We start from the raw sequence: 15,716 nt of genomic DNA on the forward strand, positions 1-15,716 counted from the left end.
TCTAATGGCCTTATCTGCTCACTGATCCTGGGTTGATTTTTTGTTGATCTCTTTATCACCTGCATGAACTCCTTTCTCGTCCATAGAGTTATCATCATCAAAGATCACATGAACTGATTCCTCCACACATAGAGTACTCTTACTAAAAATTCTAAAGGATCTACCATCATTAGAATAATCGAACAATATACCTTTAGCACTTATTAGATCAAATTTGCGAAGATTATCCTTACTATTATTGTGGACAAAACAGTTGCTTCCAAAGAAATGAAAGTATCCAATGATAGGTCTCTTACCTTTCCATACTTCATATGGAGTCTTCTTCAGTATGGGTCGAATTAAACACATGTTAAGAATATGACATGCTAAGCTGACTGCTTCTGCCCAGAAGTAATTTGGTAGGGAGTGCTCCAATATCATGGTTCTAGCCATGTCCTATAGAGTTCTATATTTATGTTGGACCACTCCATTTTTCTGTGGTGACCTTGGTGCTGAGAAGTTATGAGTGTATCATTGGTCATTGAAGAATTCTTTAAATGATCTGCTTTCAAATTCTCCTCCATGATCACTCTGAATAGTTGAGATAAGGTACGCTTTTTCTCTTTCTATCTTTTTGTAGAAAATCTCAAAATTCTTTAGAGCTTCATCTTTGTGAGCCAAGAATAAAACTCATATAAAATGTGAGTAGTCATCAATAATAACAAAAGCATACATGTTTCCTCCTATACCAGCAGTTCTAGTAGGTCCAAATAAAACAATATGCAGTAGCTGAAGATGTTTGATTGTGGAAACAATATCATTAGGTTTGAAAGAGGTTCTAGTTTGCTTACAAAGTTGACATGCATCACATACATGATTTCTAGGGTAGTTGAGCTTAGGAAGGCCAATGACTAATTCATGCTTGGATAGTTTTTCAATCAAATGCATGCTGGTATGACCAAGCTTTTTGTGCCAAAGTCATGGATCATCAATGATGGATGCTAAACAGATATGACTATCCAGATTATTAATGCAATCTAATATGTAGACATTTTCATACATCTTTCCCAGAAGATTGAGTTTACCTGATTCATCTTAAATAGCACACCTAGTTTTCTTGAATTTCACTTCATATCCCGAATCGCATAGTTGACTAATGCTTAGCAGATTATAGTTTGGCCCGTCTATAAGACAAACTTCAGTAATATCATAGTTATTGTTCAAAGTAATTGTTACGCTATCTACATTTTGCCTTTTGAGTCATCACCAAACTTAACGTTTCCTCCATTGATTTTGATATCTTATTTAAAGAGATTTTTGTTGTCTGTCATATGACTGGAAACACACGATTGAAATACCACTTTCCTTTTCGACTTTTCCTGTGGTATTCCTGCAAAAAAAAAGATTCTTACCTTCTTTTAGGTAACCAAGCTTTTTTGGGTCCTTTTTGGTTGCTTCTATTAATATCAAGGACATTTTTAGGCCTCCCGATCCATCCAGCAACATTTGAATTACGAAATCTACAAAAAGAGTACTTGTGACCAGTTCTGTTGCAATAATGACAAACAGTAGTGGATCTTTCACTGGATCCACTAGTGGTGTCTTTCCGATTGGTCTTTTTTCCATAAGGCTATTTACCAGTTGACTTACAAGTCGTTTGGTTACACCTAATAGAACTGTGACTAGTGGATTTGCACATGCCATTTAATTGCAATTGCAATTCCTGAATTTCATCCTAAAGAAAATCTCTTTCCATTTCACATACTTCAAGGTTAAGTTTCAAGTCTTTCTTATCTCTATTGAGTCTTTTTAGGGAAAGATCAAGAATATATTGTAATTCATTACATCTTACACAATCATAAGGTCTTACCTTATTTGTTTCACCGCATGCTATGAAGCATTTTCAGTTTCTTCATTGCAGTCATCGTCTGTACATTTTCATCGGTCCAACAACCAGGCTATATGTTCATATCATTTTTCAACATGGCGATATAGCATAAATTTGTTATTTCTTCATGTTCTGAGTTGTCTTCATCACTCCGTCTTTCAACTCATTTGTTCTTGGTACAACCCCTAGAGACTTTTCCTTCTTAGCTCTGGGCATTCATCTTTAATATGGCCATATCTTCCACATTCAAAGTATTTTCTATTATTTTTGTCTTGTTCATTGAATTGTCTAGTTCTTCTAAATAACATTCTTTCCTTTTTCGTATTTCTATATCTTCTCATAAATCCATTCATATTTCTTGAAACCATGGCAATTTCTTCTTCTAGTGCCTCTGCATCATCATCATTGTCATTTTTAGATCCTTCAGTCTTGGTTTTGAAAGCAACAGTTTTCATCTTTTCTTCCTAACCACGTTTGTCGAGATGTGTCTTCTCAAAAGCTATATGGTCTCCATGTAGTTCATCATATGGTAGTTTACCTATATTTTAAGATTATATATGCAACTACCTTTGTCTGCCATGTTGTGGGCAAGCTTCTTAGGATTTTTTGAACTTGTTCACCACTGCAAGTCAATAATGACACAACAGAGCTATACCAACTCTCGGAATCAAAATCCGAACCCTATATCAATAAAGTCAACTCCCGGTCAAACCTTTAAAACCTTCGGCTTTCCAACTTTTGCCAAATCCACCCCTATATCAATAAATGCAACATACGGACCTCCAAATCCAAATCCAGACATATGCCTAAGTCCAAAATCAACATACGAAGCTATTAGAATCATCAAAATACCAATCTGGAGTTATCTATACAAAAGTCAAACTCCGGCCAACTCTTACCACTTAAGCTTCTAAAACAAAAATTATTCTTCCAAATCAATCTTGAATCATCTGAAAACCAAACCCGAATACACACACAAGTCATGACACAAGATACAAAGCTGCTTGAGACCTTAAGCCACTGAATAGAATTCTAATTCTCAAAACAGTCTGTCGGGTCATTATAGTTTGACTTTATGAAAATAATCCTGAAACTGTATTTTGATGGCTCCAATAGGTTTGTATTGTGATTTTGGAAGTGAGCATATGCCCATAATTGAATTCGGAGGTACATAGGTTCATTTAACTTGTTTTGCTGAAAGTCAGCAATTTGAAGGTTTAGAAATTCCTTAGGTTAGACCGTAAGTTAACTTTATGGCTATCGAGGTTGGACTTTTGTTTCGGGACTTGGAAAATGTTCGTATTATTATTTGGATCTTGTCTGCAAAGTTTGGTGTGATTCCGAGTTAGTTTGATAGGAATCTCATGTCTAGTTGTGTTTCTAGCGATTCTCGAGTTTTCTTTTGAATTTCATGTGTTTAGATGTACGATTCATGGTTTCGGATGTTATTTTGGTGTTTTCATAGCACTAGCGAGTTTGTATGATATTTTTAGTCTTGTATGGATGTTTAGTGTGGAGTCCTGAAGGCTCAAGTGAGTTTCAAAATAGTTTGAGCTGGTTTCAAGTTGTCGGGGTGTTGGTGCTCCACTTATCGCAATTGCGAGCACCAGCATCGCAATTGCAGTATAGGAAAGGAGGGCTCATGTATAGGAAATTCTATGCCTTACTCACAATTGCGAAGAAAGGCTTGGACTGGGTAGGTCACAATTGCGACTATTTGGCTGCATTTACAACATTTTCCTGGGCTGTCATGAGCCGCATTTGCGAGAATTTGCAATTGTGAAACTGGGGTCGCATTTTCAACTTCTGGACCTGAACAAAAGGGCTGGAAAATGAGACTTGGCTTTTTTTCTTATATTGTAAAATCGTAGACTCGGTCTGAGACGAGTTGGAGGAGGAATTTTCACATACAACTATTGGGTAAGTGATTTTGATCAGTTTTTAATTATTTTACATGATTATTTATGATATTTAACCTTTAATCCATGGGTCTTAAAGAGAATTTTTGGAGAATTTTGTCTGTTTAGACAAAATTAAAATTTGAGATTTGAGAGTCGAATTTGACTCAGATTTAAAAATAAAATACATATATGTACTCGTAGAGTTATGGATAATCGAGATCTACCCTTGGAGTAGGCTTTGACCAGGCGGACCCGCGGTTGAGTTTGTTGACTCTTGGGTAACTGTGTAATGATCTTAGCTTTATTAATCGAAATTGAGTTCTCTTGCATTGTTAGATGATGTAAAGTTGTCTTTTGTTAGAGCTAAGCCATGCAAAGCCGGAATTTAAAGGAAAATCTATTTTTGAGTGTTGATTTCGCCTAGTTGAGATAAATATCTTGGCTAACTTTGTATAAGCGAACTACCCGGTAGGATTGGGCTTAATTGCACTAATAAATATACGTATATATTATAAAAATAATAAATAAAATAATATAAAGTTATTTTAGTTATAAGTAAAATACCTAGATAAAAATATAATATATAATATAGAAGGTATTACATAAATGGCAGAAATTATAATGTCAAGGGCATAATAGTCCTTTCAAGTAAAAGTATTATAAAATCTGGTCAAGGTGACAATTGTGATAACTAGAGCAAAGTAAAATAATTGTTGTGTAACAAGAGAAAGAAAAGTGATTTTTGTGTAAAAAAAATAGAAAATTGAATGACTTTTACATAACCCAAAAAAATACTAACTTTTGGGTAATGAACACAAATCTGGATGGCTACCTATGAAATTTCCTCAATATAATAACCTAATCCTTATGGTAGGAAGAGAACCATTTATAAAAGTTTAACTAAAATATTGTATGTACATCAAGTAATGTATTAGATGAAACTTTCTATTTAAACATCCAACAGTTTAGGTATGAAATCTAACAAATATATGCTTTATACTTATTAATTTATTATTAATGAGCTAGAATCTTGATAATAAAACTAAATTGGTAAAAATGATACAAAAATGGAAAAATAATAAAGGTACATACTTCGTCAATCTAGGAAAGTAACAAACAGCTAACTAAAAGTAGCTAATCTTTTTAGTTGGAGTTATCTATTGAGAAATAATTAAAAGATCTAATTTAACATGGTAATCAAACCAATTTTCTAGCATACTTCCAGAATATAAATAATGGAGATATTAATTTGACTGAAAATTAAATGTAACTCTAGTTCCTTCAAAACTAGGAATAATCATATTATAGTATTTTGGATTGTTGTAAATCTCTAAAAAAAATCACATAATATGCAATTCATTAATAAAATGGAATAAAAAATAGAGTAAAAAAATATTGCTGCCTATAAATGAAGTGACTTTCTCCTCAGAGTTTCTCAAGCGCTAATACATTAAAACTACCTTCTTTTTCCTTTCTTTTAACGCTTTTGCAATGGCAAAAAACAAGAGTTTGATCCAGCAAAAGGCTGAAATAAAGGCGTTAGAATCTATGGTGGAACTCTTGACAGCTTTCGCAAAGACAAAGGAAATCATTTTTCAAAAAGCACATGAACTTTCGATTACGACGGGGGCTAAAGTTGGTCTTCTTGTCTTCTCCCCAAGTGCAAAACCATATACGTATGGATCTCCTCATAATTTTGACACAATTGCAGGTAGGTTTCTAAACTGGAAACTAAATGATGGTAACAATAATTATTCTGATATAGTTGAATCTAATTGCAATAAGGAATATGAATGATTGATGGTTCAGAAGGAAAAACTGGAGAAACTTTTGGGTATAATTCAAGAAATTCAGAGTCGTAACACATCGCCCAATTTTGTTGCTATTCGTCCATCTTCATCTGAAGAAAGTTTTGTGATGAATGATTTGAATGTTGTTGCTGACGCTGACGACGCGGAGACTTCTGCAGCAAATTAATTGGAGGCTATTATAAGTTGTAACCAGGGAAGAGTTTATCCAGTTTGTTTGAGTCTGTCATTTGCTTTATTTGATATTTTCAGTGATGATTGTTTCTTTTCAATAAGTGAGTCTTTCTGTGAGTCGATTATTATGCTTTAATATTTAGAGGTCTAATAGTTTGTGTCGTGTCTTTAGTCATCCATTTCTTCATGGTCTTAAACTATGGATAGAAGGTCTTATGTTGTTTTAGTATTTTATTTGTTTTTATTTATGAGGATATTATAATAAAATAAACTCTTCTCTATTACCGTCTATGACCGCTATGCCACGAAAATAATGTATGATTTTACTTACTAGTAAATGGAATTGCTCTTCTGAACAATTGGGTGAGTTGTCTAAAATCTCTATGAATTGGCAGATTTATTATTGTAATATCTGTCCGGTCATTTTGAGTGTATTAGCCTCGATCCCCTATTTATTTCCTCCAATGTGTCATATAGTAGTTACGAGACTTTCCAGGATGTTTGGTTTTGGTTTCGGATGAGTTTCGAAGTGAAATGGGACATAGTCCCTAAACTAGAAGTTTAAGTCGTAAGAGTTGACCGTAGTTTGTGTGAAGATGACTCTAAAATAGTGTTTGGCCGCTCGTAAGATCCGTAGTGTGATTTTGGTCTTAGGAGTGTATCTGGATGTTAATTTAGAAGTCTGTAGGTAATTTCGGTGTATATTTGCGAAAGTTGGAAGATTTTTGGAAAGTTGACCGCGAGTGGACTTTTTGATATCGGTATCAGATTCTAATTTCGAAAGTTGTAATAGGTCCATAATGTTATTTATAACTTGTGTAAAAAATTTGGTGTCAAGCGGAGTTGTTTTGGTATGAATCAACGTTGGTTTCGAAATTCAGAAGTTCATAAGTTCTTAGGCCTGAATCGATGCGCAATTCGTGATTCTAGTGTTGTTTGATATGATTTGACGCTTCAAGTGTGCGCAATTCGGCGCATTTCAGAACCTTGAAGAATTGCTGAAGCTGTTGTATTTTCTGATGTCTAGTTTCTTTCACCACGTTTGCAAGAGGTGTCTTGCATTCGCGAAGGGCACTTGGGAGGCAGGAGAGATTTGTTCTTCACATTCCCAAAGAAGGCCACACGTTCACGAAGAAGAGAGGCATGCTTGGGGGACCTCACGCGTTGGTCTACGCGTTCATGAGTGAAGAGTCTGCGAAGCCTGCGATCTTTTGGTCATCACGTTCGTGAGTGGATCCTCGCGTTCGGGTAAGAGGAAAAATAGGGTAGCAAATTTTGTGCTTCGCGAGCTTGAGGCAATTTCTGCGTTTGCAGAGAAGGAATTAACTGGGCAGCAGAATTAAGTTTAAAATCGAGGGTTTATTTCATATATCACCAATTTGGACTTAGAGAGCTTGGTTTGAGGTGAAATTTTGTGGGATTTTTAGAGGGATTGCTGGGATAAGAGTTCTTAACTCGTATTTGATTACATTTCACTAATCTATCATTGATTTCATCATGTAATTAGGGATTTGGGGTGAAATAATTGGGGCAAAAGTGTATAAGTTCTTAGACAAAAGTTTTGGGTTTTGAAAGGCGAAATAATGTCGGATTTGAATAATCCTTGTTTGGTCGGGTTCCGAAATGCGGGCGCGGGTCGACTTTTGAGGTAATTTTTCAATTCTTTGCTAAGATCATAATTTAATTATTTAAATTAGTTTCCTATAGTTATATTTATAGTATGAAATTATTTTGGCTAGATTCGAGCTGTTCGGAGTTGGAAAATTGAGGGAAAGGCCTTCTAGTTGATTTATTTAGCGTGCTTTGAGGTAAGTAACTTGTGTAACCTTGTTTGGTGGAAGTTCCCCTTAGGATTTCGTACTGATGTGATAATTTGTAATATCTAAAGGTCGTGTATGCAAAGTGACGAGTGTGTACATGGGCAAGATGTTGAAATTTTGATTTTAGCTACGTAGTTTTCTTTACATGCCTTAATTGAGTTATTCTAGCATGTTATAGTCACTATGTTTAGTATGATTTTACATGTATGCTTGTCTTATCTCTTAATTGCAACTTGTAATACATGTTTAGTTGAATTACTTGCTTTCTTAGTTCCGTATTGATGATTTTATTGTGGGATTCTTTACTTGAAATTGCTATCGCTGAAATATCTTGCTGTTATGTTTGATGTTGAGTTGTAAAGGTCGTGGTTTTTATTGAGGCAAGGTGTAAGTTGTGAAACATCATTTATTTAGTTGTTATGTTTTGACTTTCGTGTTATTGTTGAGGTGATTGTTTGGTTGTTTGCGCGAGGTTTCTGTCGTGCTATTATTATTGTCTGCACAAGGTTTCTGCAGTGCTATTTTTATTATTTGCATGAGGTTTCTGCTGTGACGTTGTGATTATTGATACGCATGTGGTGGTATAAGGTCTAGGTGTTGAAACGCATGCAGTGAGATAAGGTGGGCTTGATATGCATGGCTAGTAGGGGAACTACTAGAACTCATGCGGCGTGATATGGTGGGCTAGCACGCGGGGTGTTATTTCGGGAATATAATTTTCTCGAAACAAAATATAAAGTCTCCCACAGTGATATAAGGAAAGACAATGATTTGCTTTTATGATTTGGGACTCTGAGGCGGTACCTCGGGAGTGTCGTTGTTGATCTCTCTCTAATTGTTGTATTTTGTTTGGTTATTGTTTTCCTTAACATGTATAATCCTTGTTTAGAATTCGGGTTATGTTAGCTGCCTTGATTCCGTGTTGTTATCTTTCCGTAAATTCTTTATTATTTCATTTCCTTATAATTATCATTATATTATTATATCTTCTTCCTAATTTCTTATTATCTCCAGTAGGGCCTTGACTTGAACTCCTTACTATTCTAATAAGGTTAGGCTTGGCACTTACTGGGTACCATTATGGTGTACTCATACTATACTTCTGCACATGTTATGTGCAGATCTAGGTATATCCTATCAGCCTTGGTATTAGTGCATTGAGTGGCTTGATTTTGGAGTCTTCAAGGTACACCTGCCCGCGTCCGCAGGCCTCGGAGTCCCCTTCTGCCCTGTTCTTCCTTATTTCCTTATATTTTGATAGACAGTGATGTATTGAATTGTTCAACATTGTATCTAGAGCTTGTGGCTTATATTTTACCGGGTTTTGGGAAAATGTACATGTTAAGCTGCAGATTTTATTTTGCATAGTTGTTAATGTTTTGAGAATTAAAATAACATTTCAGTTATTCCGCATGTTTGTTAGGCTTACCTAGGCTTAGAGGCTAGGTGTCGTCACGACATCCTACGAAGGGAAATTAGGGTCGTGACAAGTTGGTATCAGAGCTCTAGGTTCATATGTATTATGAGTCACAAGAAGGTTTAGTAGAGTCTCGAAAGATCGGTGTGGAGACGTCTGTACTTACCTTCGGAAGGCTATGGACTATTAGGAAAAGCTTCACTTCTTTGATTCCTTATCATGTGAAATCTTTGACTTTGGATTCTAAATTTCTGTCTTTCCATTCTCTCACAAATAGTGAGGGAACGTATAGCTGGATCAGATGACCAGACACTCGCGCCCCCTACTGGAGATGCGAGAGGCTGGGGCTGGGGTAGAGGCCGAGTACCTCCATGTAGTGAAGCCAGAGCACTCGCACAAGCTACTATAGAGAAGCTACTAGTAGCTCCTGTTGGAGGGTAGGCATCTGAGATGCTTGTTATTGCACCAGCTCTCTGGGAGATTCTCGCCCAGCTTCTGATCATGTTCGGCACTTTAGCTGAGGCAGGGTTGATTCCACTTGGTCCTACCACATATCAGACCGGGGGAGGAGCACAGACTCTCGCCGCTCGTACCCCAGAGCAGTGGGTCTAGGTTGACCAGGTCCCATAGGTCATACTAGTGTAGCCGGTTTCCGCGATTCAGCCCGAGGTTAGGGCAGCAGTTTCTAAAGGGGAGCAGCTCAGGCTTGAGAGGTACAAGAAGTACCGCCCTCCTACTTTCATTTGCTTGGATTCAGAAGATGCCTAGGGTTTTCTTGAGGAGTGCCACCATATCCTTTGTACAATGGGAATTGCAGAGTTTAGTGGGGTTACTTTCACTATGTTCCAGCTTAAGGGAGTAGCTTATTAGTGGTGGCGAGCATATGAGTTGGGTAGTCCGGCCGAGGTAGCTTCATTCACTTGGACTCAGTTCTCAGATATGTTCTTGAGGGAGTACGTTCCCCAGAGTCTCAAAGATGCATGGAGCACAGAGTTTGAGCAATTGCTTTAGGGTTCTATGACCGTGTCAGAGTATGCCGTCCGGTTCAGTGATTTGGCAAGGAATGCACTAGCCTTGGTTGCTACTGTTAGTGAGTAAGTCCGTCGATTTATCAAGGGGCTCAACCCCAGTATCAGATTTAGCATGGCACAAGTGTTAGAGATGGACATCACATACTAGCAGGTAGTGGGGATCCCTAGGAGACTGGAGGGTATGTTGACTCGGGAGCGAGAGGAGAGGGAGTCCAAGAGGTCTCGAGAGTCTGGCACATATAGTAGTACACGTTCCCCAGTTGCAGCTCGTCATGGTAGGGGCTATGTGAGTCTCCCTGTTCATTTATCACTTCAAATTTGCAGCGGTATTCCATACACTCCTAGGTCTCAGACTCCCTATTACGCACAGCCATTATCCAGTACACCTCCTACACAGGGTGTTTTCAGTGGTCAGTCCACTCGATCAGGCCCGAGTCATCCATAGAAGCCACGTTCTCCGAGAGCTTATTTTGAGTGTTGTGATACTTGTCATATGGTGAGGGATTGCCCCAAACTCAGGAGAGGTCAAACTCCACAAAGTACTTAGGCTCCACCTACTCTACGAGGTCCTTAGGCCATGGTTACCGTACCATCTACCACTCCACCTATGCTACCAACTCAAGGTGGAGGTCGAGCGGGTATAGGACATCCTAGAGGGGAAGGCTAGGCTTGATATTATGCTCTTCCTGCTAGGACGGAGGTAGTTTCATCCTACTCTATCATCACAGGTATTGTTCTGGTCTGTCATAGAGATGCATCAGTCTTATTTGATCCAGGCTCCATTTATTCCTATGTGTCATCTTATTTTGCTCAATATTTGGGTGTATCCTATGATTCTTTGAGTTCTCCTGTCTATGTGTTCACACCTGTTGGAGATTTTATTATTGTAGACCGCGTATATCAGTCTTGTTTAGTTGTTCTTGGTGGTTTTGAGACCAGAACCGATTTATATTGCTCAGTATGGTAGATTTTGATGTTATTTTGGGCATGGACTTGTTGTCTCCCTATCATGCTATTCTTGATTGTCACGCCAAGACCGTGAAGTTGGCTATGCGAGGATTACTATGATTAGAGTGGATAGGAACTTTATATTAAGTTCCTAGCATGGTTATTTCCTTTCTAAAGGCCCAGCGGATGGTTGAGAAGGGGTGTGATGCGTATCTAGCATATGTGAGAGATGTCAGTGTTGATACTCCTACTGTCGAGTCAGTTTTGGTAGTGAGGGATTATCCAGATGTATTCTTGGCAGATCTTCTAACAATGCCACCCGGCAAGGATATTGAATTTGGTATTGATTTGTTACTAGGAACTCAGCCCAACTCTATTCATCCATATCATATGGCCCCACCAGAGTTGAAGGAGTTAAAGAAACAGTTGCAGGAGTTGCTTGATAAAGGTTTTATTTGGCTTAGTGTGTCGCCTTGGGGTGCTCCAGTCTTGTTCGTAAAGAAGAAGGATGGTTCTATGCGCATGTGTATTGATTATCACTAGTTGAACAATGTTACAATGAAGAAGAAGTATCCACTACCACTTATTGATGACCGATTTGATCAGTTATAGGAAGCCAGAGTGTTCTCTAAGATTGACTTGCATTCAGGCTATTATCAGTTGAAGATTCGGGAGGCCGATATCAAGATTTCGACCCTATCTTGACTCGTTCATCATTGTGTTTATTGACGACATTCTGGTGTACTCCTGAAGCTGGGAGGAGCATGAGCAGCACTTGAGGACCGTGCTCCAAACCTTGAGAGAAAAGAAGTTATATGCAAAATTTACAAAGTGTGAATTCTAGGTTGATTTGTTGGCATTTTTTGGTCATGTGGTGTCGAATGAGGGGATCAACGTAGATCCAATGAATATTAAGGTAGTACAGAGTTTGCCCAGACCGTCCTCGACTACGGAGATCGGAGTTTTCTTGGTTTGGCGGGGTATTACCATCGATTTGCAGAGAGTTTCTCGTCTATTGCAGCACCTTTGACTAGATTGACCCAGAAGGGTGCTCCTTTCAGGTTGGCTGAGGAGTGTGAGGAGAGCATTCAAAAACTCAAGACAGCTTTGACTACAACCCCAATGTTGGTGTTGCCTTCAGGTTCGGGGTCTTATACAGTATACTATGATACGTTCCATATTGGTCTCGATGCGGTGTTGATGCAGGACTGTAGGGTGATTGATTATGCATCGAAATAGCTGAAGGTACATAAGAAGAACTATGATGTCTACGACCTCAAGCTAGTAGCAATTGTTCATGCCTTGAAGATCTGGCGGCAGTATTTGTACGGTGTCCCTTGTAAGGTCTATACTGGCCACCGGAGTCTAAAGCATCTATTCAAATAGAAAGATCTTAACTTGTGGCAACAGAGGTGGTTAGAGGTTCTTAAGTACTATGATATCATCATTTTTTATAATCCTGGGAAGAAAAATGTGGTGGCCGATGCCTTGAGTCGCAAGGCGGAGAGTTTGGCACCTTAGAATATCTACCGGTAGCAAAGAGCCATTAGCCTTGCATGTTCAGGCCTTGGCCAAATAGTTTGTTAGATTAGATGTTTCTGAGCCGATCCGAGTTTTGGCTTGTGTGGTTTCTCGATCTTCTCTTTTTGATCATATTAGAGAGCGTCAATATGATGACACACATCCGCTTGTTCTAAGTGAAACGATATAGCACGGTGATTCTAAGGAAGTTACTATTGGAGATGACGGTGCATTGAGGATGCAGAGCAGGCTATGTGTGCCCAATGTAGACGGTTTGCGTGTGTTGATTCTCCGGGAGTCTCCCTGTTTGCGGTACTCCATTCATCCAGGTTTCGCGAAGATGTATCAGGACCTGAAGCAGAATTATTAGTGGAGGAGAATGAAGAAGGACATATTGGAATATGTAGCTCTGTGCCTAAACTATTAGCAAGTGAAGTATGAGCATCAGCGTCCAGGTGGGTTGCTTCAGAAGTTAGAGATTCTAGAGTGGAAATGGGAGCGGCTTGCAATGGATTTTGTTGTTGGGCTCCCACGGACTCAGAGGAAGTTCGATACAATTTGGGTGAATGTGGATAGGTTGACCAAGTTAGCTCACTTCATTCTAGTGGTGACTACTTATTCCTCATAGCAGCTGGCTCAAGTTTATATTCGTGAGATTTTTAGGCTTCATGGCATGCCGGTATATATCATCTCTGATCGGGTACGCAATTTACATCACGGTTCTGGAGGGCTGTACATCATGAGTTGGGCACTCAGATGGAGTTGATTACACCATTTTACCCTCAAACGGATGGACAGTCCGAGCGCACTATTTTAGATATTGGAGAATATGCTTCGTGCGTGTGTGATGGAATTTGGGGGTTCTTGGGATCAGTTCTTTTTATTTGCAGAGATTGCCTACAATAACAGTTACCATTCGAGTATTCAGATGGCCCCGTATGAGGCTTTGTATGGTATGTGGTGTCGGCTTACGGTGGGTTGGTTGAGTTGGGTGAGGCTAGGCTATTGGGTACAGACTTGGTTCAGGATGCTTTGGAAAAGGTTAAATTGATATAGGATCAACTTCGTACAGCTCAATCAATACAGAAGAGTTATGTTGATCGGAAATTTTGTGACGTATTATTCATGGTTCGGAAGCGGGTCTTGCTCCGGGTTTCGGCAATGAAGGGGTTTATGCAGTTCGGGAAGAAGGGAAAGCTAAGCCCTAGGTATATTGGACCTTTTGAGATTCATGAGAGGGTTGGAGTGGTGGCGTATAGACTTGCACTACCACCTGGTCTAGTACAGTTCATCTAGTGTTACATGTTTCTATACTCTGAAAGTATCACAGTGATATGTCTCATATGTTAGACTTCAGCTCAGTCCAGTTGGACAAGGATCTATCTTATGTTAACGAGCTGGTGGCTATTTTGGACAGGAAAGTTCGAAAGTTGAGGTCGAAGAACATTACTTTAGTTAAGGTCCAGTCGAGGGTTTAACCAGTCAAGGAGGCGACTTCGAAGGCCGAGCATGATATGCATAGCCGTTATCCTCATCTTTTCACTACTTCAGGTATGTTTCTATACTCGTTCAAGGACAAATGTTTGTTTTTAGACGGGCGAATGTAACGATCCGGTTGGTAATTTTAAGTGCATTAGCTCTGATCCCCTATTTATTAACTCCCTTGTGTCATATTGTATTTATGAAACTCGAGGATGTTTGCTTTTTGTTTCGGATGAGTTTCGGAGTGAAATGGAACACATAGTCCCTAAACTGGAAGTTTAAGTCTTAAGAGTTGACCGTAGTTTGACTTGTATGAAGATGACTCCAAAATGGAGTTTTGATGGTTCCAATAGCTCCAAAGGGTGATTTTGGTCTTAGGAACGTGTCCGAATGTTGATTTGTAGGACCATAGGTCGTTTTGGCGTATATTGGCGAAAGGTTGAAAGTTGGCAGATTTTTAGATAGTTGACAGGGACTGGAATTTTTTATATCGGGTTCGGATTCCGATTTCAAAAGTTGGAATAGGTCTGTAATGTCACGTATGACTTGTGTGCAGAATTTGGTGTCTATTAGAGTTTGTTTGGTATGAATCGACATCGGTTTCAGAATTCAGAAGTTCATAAGTTCTTAGGCTTGAATCGATGCGTGATTTGTGATTCTATTATTGCTTGATGTGATATTATGCTTCAAGCATGTTCGTATGATGTTTTAGGACTTGTTGGCATGTTTGGTTGAGGTCCCGACGGCCTCGGGTGTGCATCGGACCATGTTCGGCGCATTTCGAAACCTTGAAGAATTGCTGAAGCTGCTGCATTTTCTTATGTCTGGTTTCCTTCACCGCGTACGCGAGAGGTTTCTTGCGTTTACAAAGGGTACCTGGGAGGTAGGAGAGATTTGTTCTTCGCATTCGCGAAAAAGAGAGGCAGGCTGGGGGGACCTCACACGTTAGTCTATGCATTCGCGAAGACTAGGATCTTTTGGCCATCGCATACATGAGTGGATCCTCACGTTTGCATAAGAGGAAAAATTCAGCAGTAACTTTTGTGCTTCCCGAACGCGAGGCAATTTCCACGTTCGCGAAGAAGAAATTAACTGGGTAGCAGACTTAAGTTCACAATCGAGGGTTTATTTCATATTTCATCAATTTGGACTTAAAGAGCTCGGTTTGAGGCGAAATTTCGAGGGATTTTCAGATGAATTGTTGGGGTAAGAGTTCTTAACTTATTTTTGATTAAATTTCACTAATCTATCATTGATTGCATCATGTAATTAGGGATTTGGGGTGGAAAAATAGGGAAAAAGTATAGAAGTTCTTAGACTAAATTTTTGAGTTTTGAAAGGCGAAATGAGGTCGGATTTGAATAATTCTTGTTTGGATGGACTCGATATTGAAAGAGTGTTCGGTTTTTTTAATTTTGGTCGGGTTCCAAGACGAGGGCTTGCATCGACGTTTTGGGGAGATTTTGCATTCCTTTGTTAAGATCATAATTTTATTACTTAAATTATTTTTCTATAGTTATATTTATAGTATGAAATTGTTTTGGTTGGATTCGATCCGTTCGGAGTTGGAAAATTGAAGGAATGGCCTTTTAGTCGATTGATTTAACGTGGTTTGAGGTATGTGACTTGTCTAACCTTATGTGGGAGAAATTCCCCTTAGGATTTCGTACTTATATGATAATTTATGATATGTGAAGGACGTGTACACAAAGTGACGAGTGTGTACACGTGCTAGATGCTGAAATTC

General features: G+C 38.8%; 1 long non-coding RNA gene across 1 annotated transcript; it reads left to right on the top strand.

Moving 5' to 3' along the window:
• Window positions 1-5,180: 5,180 nt before the first annotated feature.
• On the top strand, window positions 5,181-6,031 carry LOC142174830 (uncharacterized). Its single transcript, XR_012703906.1, has 2 exons — window positions 5,181-5,479; window positions 5,578-6,031. It is a non-coding gene; the product is annotated as an uncharacterized LOC142174830 (long non-coding RNA).
• Window positions 6,032-15,716: the final 9,685 nt, after the last annotated feature.

Source organism: Nicotiana tabacum, chromosome 3, assembly GCF_000715075.1.
Source record: "Nicotiana tabacum cultivar K326 chromosome 3, ASM71507v2, whole genome shotgun sequence".
Lineage (NCBI taxonomy): Eukaryota > Viridiplantae > Streptophyta > Magnoliopsida > Solanales > Solanaceae > Nicotiana > Nicotiana tabacum.